General features: G+C 41.6%; 1 pseudogene; it reads right to left on the bottom strand.

Moving 5' to 3' along the window:
* The window catches only part of LOC135115101 (peroxidasin-like), a 5,856-nt pseudogene extending 4,925 nt beyond the window's left edge, over positions 1–931 (bottom strand).
* Between the last annotated feature and the right edge of the window lie 5,605 nt (positions 932–6,536).

Genomic DNA, 6,536 nt, shown 5'->3' with positions numbered 1-6,536 from the left:
CCCACAGAAGCCAGCCCAGACAAGGCACCACACACTCACACACACAATAATAATAGTAATCTATCTATCTGTCTGTCTCTCTGTCTACATACAAGGCTAGCATTCCCACACAGGCCAGCACAGACAAGGCACCACAGACTCATTTACAAACATATTTATTTATACTCTTTCCTAACTTTATCAAGCTTCAGTTCTTTATTTCTTGTCCTGTCCTGATTACTGACCCTGAGAATTTTGCTTATGTCATCCTTGTCATGCTCTCTATATCACTTTGGGACCTCTAGCTGTCTGAAATGACTTCTCTCTGATTCTTAACTTTATAAAGCCTGAACACATTATTTATGTTCTATCCCTAACACTAATACAGACACATAGACATCTATCTGATCTACTCTTGACTTTATCCCTTACTTCATCAAACTTAAACACTTAATTTCTTGACCTATCCCAAATACCAACACACACACATGCACACACACATATATATACACACATACACAGACATACAGACAGACAGACACTCACCGTCCTCATAAGAAGGACGTAGGAGTCGACTTTTTGCCCTGAACGACTTGCCGAAGGACGGGAAGTTAAGATTATTGCACCACCCTGTAGCTGTGCGGAAACGCAAAGTGTGGTTGCAGGGCAGTGTCTGGTCGTCACGCTCAAACACGCTAGGAATTTCCGTAATATCGCTGACGTCAGTGTTAGGCAGAACCTCCATCAAATCCAGTACGTTGTTTGGGGAACCTGACTCGATGTCTTTGAGCTGGCCGTCTGCTGCCCGAGTCTTGCGTGACCTGGCTCTGGTGGTGGAGAGACTGTCAGTGGTGAGGCGTGGTAGACAAAACTGTGGTGTTTTTATCATTTTCTCTGTTGTTTTATTGTTTGCTTGGCTTTCTGTTGTTAATTATGGGAAATTTCTGCTGTTTTTGTGTTCATGTTCACCTCAAAATACATCAGTCTAAGGCTCTGAATAACCCTTTCACTAACTAATGCACTCATCTATCACACAAACACATACTTGAATCTTCCTGAGGTCTTGCAGTCAATCTGGTTGGTGTCGGCCGTGAGGATCTGGGTGTTTGCCGGGCCGCGCTGCACCTTGAGGAGGGCCGCCAGAGAAGGCACGCAGCTCGTCACTCTCCTCCTTGCTGGACCCGTAGATCACCGACCCATCAATGAAGGATGTCACTTGGTTGATCTGTTCTCTGGGGCCTGTGTGAAGTGTCACCATTAATAAGACTAGTGAAGCAACATTACATAAACTCAGTGATAGTATTTATGATAGCTCTCTGATAATTTACACCACCATCACCACCCATTACTCACTTACCTGAAAGAATGGGGTCAATATCCACAGGTAAGGGAAATCCTGAGGTTCCTAAGGGGATTTGCTGAAGGGACCTCTCCTCTCTTCCTCCTCTTTCCCCATCCTCGTCCTCCTCCCCAGACCTCCATGCCTGCCACAGTCAGCCACAGACACCACCATGTCACCACACAGGCTGTCATACACACTCTGGAGAAGAAATGGAGCGAGATAATGCAATGACACAAAGGGAAACACAATTTTCAGGGTCAGTAATTATATTTAGGAAAATAAATAATTGGTTTAAACTTAATAAAAGGTAGAGGTTAAGAGGGGTCTGATAGTGGTCTTAAAGTGGTATAGGGGACATAATAAGAGTGATATAAGCAAAATTCTCCAGGTAGGGCAATAAATAATTGGTTTGTGCTTGATAAAGGCAGAATTAGATTAAAAGGTCTAATCCATTTTTTCAAGTGATATGAGATGCAACAAGGGTGATATAAGCAAAATTCTCTGAGGCAGTAAACAGGGAAGGACAAGAAGTAAAAATGGATTCAAGCTTGAGGATAGATTTAAGAAAGACAGGATAGAATGGAATAGACTCAGCAATCAGGTTGTTAGTACTGAGTCATTGGGGAGCTTTAGACAAATTTATGGTTTGGGTGGAAATAAGGTAAGAGCAGAATAACACACACAGCAAAGGTTAAGGTAATATCATAAAGGATAACAATTTATTGGGGCTTCCACTCATTCACCCTGCTCTTATAGACAAAGAATAACACACACAGCAAAGGATAAGGTAATATCATAAAGGATAATAATTTATTGGGGCTTCCACTCATTCACCCTGCTCTTATAGACGAAGAATAACACACACAGCAAAGGATAAGGTAATATCATAAAGGATAATAATTTATTGGGGCTTCCACTCATTCACCCTGCTCTTATAGACAAGGTGGCATCAAAAGCATTTCTCTCTCCGTAGCATAAAAGTCATAATGTAGTGAAGACTGTCATTCATCGTGTCATATTTCACAAGAGTTACTGGGTATCTTATCTCTTTTTTGGATATCTGTTACCATCTAACGAAATACTAAAATAGTTAAGAGTATTTTTTACATGTCTGTCTAGGTAATAACCTAGACAATGAGACAATAGTGAAGATTGTAAACATGGTATGCTTTTCATACCATCTAAATTTTCGGGGAAAAACACTTATTTTGCTCCTTAATTGATAAAACTCAAGGTTAGTGAGACTTTTCCTCTTCTAGTATATTTCTACAAAATATGAATGCACAAAATCCCCTAAACATTATTTGTTTTCATAAGTTAGAAATAAAATCTGCATATTGAGATGGTCTTTTGGCGGCGCCAAAACAGTTTAAACACGAATATGTGATTGAGGTGAGTTCCAGCCGCTGTTGTGCTTATTTTACCTGTCCCACGAACACAACAGCGGCCTGGCCAACATTCAGCGACTCAGAGACACATTACCAAGTAAGCAAGTGGACATTGCCGCCCTGACAAGCTTTTTAAAGTGTAAAGACGTACTGGGTATGACAAGCCGCAGCTGAGTGTTTTGGCATAACAACACAGCGGCGTCCTGGTTCCCTGTAGCTCCCTGGCTCCCTCCCCGTGCACAGTTTGCTCTCTCTCTCTCTCTCACCAAGAAAACAACAAAATTTGCTCTGCGGAGACAAGGTTAATGTGTGTTCAGGAACATCTGGTGCATTACGCTGTATAAAAGTGAGCGAGCTGGCTGTACCAAGGCGACTGTATTTTGCTTCTTAAAACCATGTTCAATGAACTAAGTAAACATCAACAGATAACATTAAATCAACAACATAATTACACTGGAAGGAATACAAGGACGACAATTCAACAGCGCATCATATACGTTGTGTTTGCAGATGACTGCTGCGAGGGGAGGCTTGGCTAGCTGACTAACTGAAATAAGCCTCCAGATCAATGCAAACCGCAAGACCTTACACCATATATAATACAATGAAGGATATTATTGTTACTACTGTTCATCCAAGCCAGCATCACCACCACCACCACCACCACCACTTCAAGCTTCGTTAAAGGTAAAACATTCTAATTATTATTATTTGTTGTTATTATTATTGCTATTGTTATTATTATTATTATTATTATTATTATTATTATTTTATTATTATTACCATTGTTTAAAAAAATGCCATGTATCATCTGGTTAAGAGATTTAAAGAGCCAGAGAGAGAGAGAGAGAGAGAGAGAGAGAGAGAGAGAGAGAGAGAGAGAGAGAGAGATTTAGTTACATCAGAGACAGACAGACAGACAGACGGACAGACAGATAAATAGATAGCTAGGTGAGTCACACTAACTGAAAGAGAGAGAGAGAGAGAGAGAGAGAGAGAGAGAGAGAGAGAGAGAGAGAGAGAGAGAGAGAGAGGCCTTGAGGTGAGTAAGAAATAGAGATAATGTTTGTGGCTGGAGGGAAAATTTTAGTGCAACTTTGAAGGGAATAACAGTTTGCTGGAGGAAAGACTGGTCCTCTCTCTCTCTCTCTCTCTCTCTCTCTCTCTCTCTCTCTCTCTCTCTCTCTCTCTCTCTCTCTCTCTCTCTCTCTCTCTCGTCTGTCTGTCTGTCTAGCTCTTTCAAATTTTTACTTTTCTTTGTTCTTTTATTTTATTTCTCTCTCTCTCTCTCTCTCTCTCTCTCTCTCTCTCTCTCTCTCTCTCTCTCTCTCTCTCTCTCTCTCTCGTCTGTCTGTCTGTCTAGCTCTTTCAAATCTTTACTTTTCTTTGTTCTTTTATTTTATTTCTCTCTCTCTCTCTCTCTCTCTCTCTCTCTCTCTCTCTCTCTCTCTCTCTCTCTCTCTCTCTCTCTCTCTCTCTCTCTCTCTCTCTCTCTCTTTCCATCTTTCACTTAATTAAAATTCTTTCTGGTTAACCTTTCCTCTCTCTCTCTCTCTCTCTCTCTCTCTCTCTCTCTCTCTCTCTCTCTCTCTCTCTCTCTCTCTCTCTCTCTCTCTCTCTCTCTCTCTCTCTCTCTCTCTCTCTCTCATTTCCATCTTTCACTTAACTAAAATTCTTTCTGGTTAACCTTTCCTCTCTCTCTCTCTCTCTCTCTCTCTCTCTCTCTCTCTCTCTCTCTCTCTCTCTCTCTCTCTCTCTCTCTCTCTCTCTCTCTCTCTCTCTCTCTCTCTCTCTCTCTCTCTCTCTCTCTCCATCTTTCACTTAAAATTCTTTCTGGTTAACCTTTCCTCTCTCTCTCTCTCTCTCTCTCTCTCTCTCTCTCTCTCTCTCTCTCTCTCTCTCTCTCTCTCTCTCTCTCTCTCTCTCTCTCTCTCTCTCTCTCTCTCTCTCTCTCTCTCTCCTGGAGCTTAACAATATACGTAATACACAACATATTTTATAATCACAGTGGAGGAGGAGGGGAAGGAGGAGGAGGAGGTAGGGAAGAGTAGGGAAGGAATGTTAGAGTAAAAGTGAATAAAATCCCCGTTAGTTCTCAGAGGAGGAGGAGGAGGAGGAGGAGGAGGAGGAGGAGGAGGAGGAGGTAGGGAAGAGTAGGGAAGGAATGTGAGAGTAAAAATGAATAAAATCCCCGTTAGTTCTCAGAGGAGGAGGAGGAGGAGGAGGAGGAGGAAAACAATACGAAGACACATTAACTTGATATCTCTGGTTGGCATGAAATTACTGAAGATGAGGAGGAGGAGGAGGAGGAGGAGGAGGGAGAGGAGGAGGAGGAGGATTTGATGTTGAAAGTGAATGTGAGGTATGAGAAGAGGAGGAGGAGAAGAAGAAGAAGAAGAAGAAGAAGAAGAAGAAGAAGAAGAGGAAGGAGAAGAAAAGATGATGATTATGAAGAGGAGGAGGAGGAGGAGAATATGGACTACACAAAGGAAGAAGACAAGGAAGAGGAGGAGGAGGAGGAGGAGGAGGAGGAATAACAATGAAGAAGAGGAATAGAGAAGGAGGAATAGAAGAGGAGGAGGAGGAGGAGAAAAAGGAGGAGAATATAGACTATGATACGAAAGAAGAAGAGGAGGAGGAAGAGGAGGAGGTGGTGGTGGTGGTAGTGGTGGTGAAAGGGTTTGTCTTCAAGGCCGTGTGTCGACATGGCTAGGTAGAGAGAGAGAGAGAGAGAGAGAGAGAGAGAGAGAGAGACTTTCATTATTTCCCCTTCCTGTATTCAATTATATTCATCAATGTGTGAGAAAGGGGGGTCCAGGGGGGCTGTGCCTCCCCTGGAACCCCTAAGGTTACTAACCTAACCTAACTTATATCCTTGGGATGATTGTGGACTTAGTTTCTGGAGGCAGCGCGCTATTAATTTAATTACTATGGCCTTACAAAAGCCTTCCCCACATTGAAAACATCACAGACATGTTCTATAGTAAGTACTCTATCACGTTTGCAATGTGTTTTTAATGAATAGAGAGGAGGTCCAACCCTGCAGTTTTACCGAACAGATTAAGGGGGGGCGACAGGGGTGGTACCTCCTGGGCACATAGTACATTCTGTGGCTTTGAAATCATAGTAAGTGTTTGTTGGGGGATATATGGACATAAACCTCTTCTGAAGTAACCTTAGCCTTTTCTGAAGTTAATACTTACATGTCAGGTAGAATTAAGGTTGTAGCATATCTTGCAATATATATCAACTTACAGAAACTTGTTTAAGCAAAAAAAAGGTAAAAGGTTAATGAACTGATGCATCCCCATGCTACACACTCCTCGTCTGAGTTGTCGAGAGTCATTTGCTGGCTGCTTGCGAGAGGTGTGTGGGGCAGGGCAGGGTTAGCCATTACAGGAATCACAATACTTAGTTATTTGAAGGTCTTGCTAACCTAGCCTAACCCTGACGTTAACCTAAACTAACCTAACCCTAATCCTTGCTTGTTTTTTTTTTTTTTTTTTTTTTTTTGTTTTTTTTTTTTTTTTTTCATAATTAAGTAATAACTTCAAATAACTATAAGTATTCTGATTCCCTTAATGGCTAACCTCACCCTGCCCTGCACAGCCTCCAGCAGCCAGCCAACAGTGACCCTCAAGCACTTGGAAGGGGAGGGTGTAGCATGGGAATGCATCAGTTCATTAACCTTGTTTTTTTTTTTTTTTTTTTTTTTTTTTTTTTTTTTTTTTTTTTTTTTTAACAAGTTTCCAGAAGTTGATATATATTGCATGATATTCTACAACCTTAATTCTATCTGACATGTACGTATTAACCCTAGAAGAGGC

The sequence above is a fragment of the Scylla paramamosain genome, chromosome 28 (assembly GCF_035594125.1).
Source record: "Scylla paramamosain isolate STU-SP2022 chromosome 28, ASM3559412v1, whole genome shotgun sequence".
NCBI lineage: Eukaryota > Metazoa > Arthropoda > Malacostraca > Decapoda > Portunidae > Scylla > Scylla paramamosain.
This window is presented reverse-complemented; position numbering and strand designations above follow the sequence as displayed.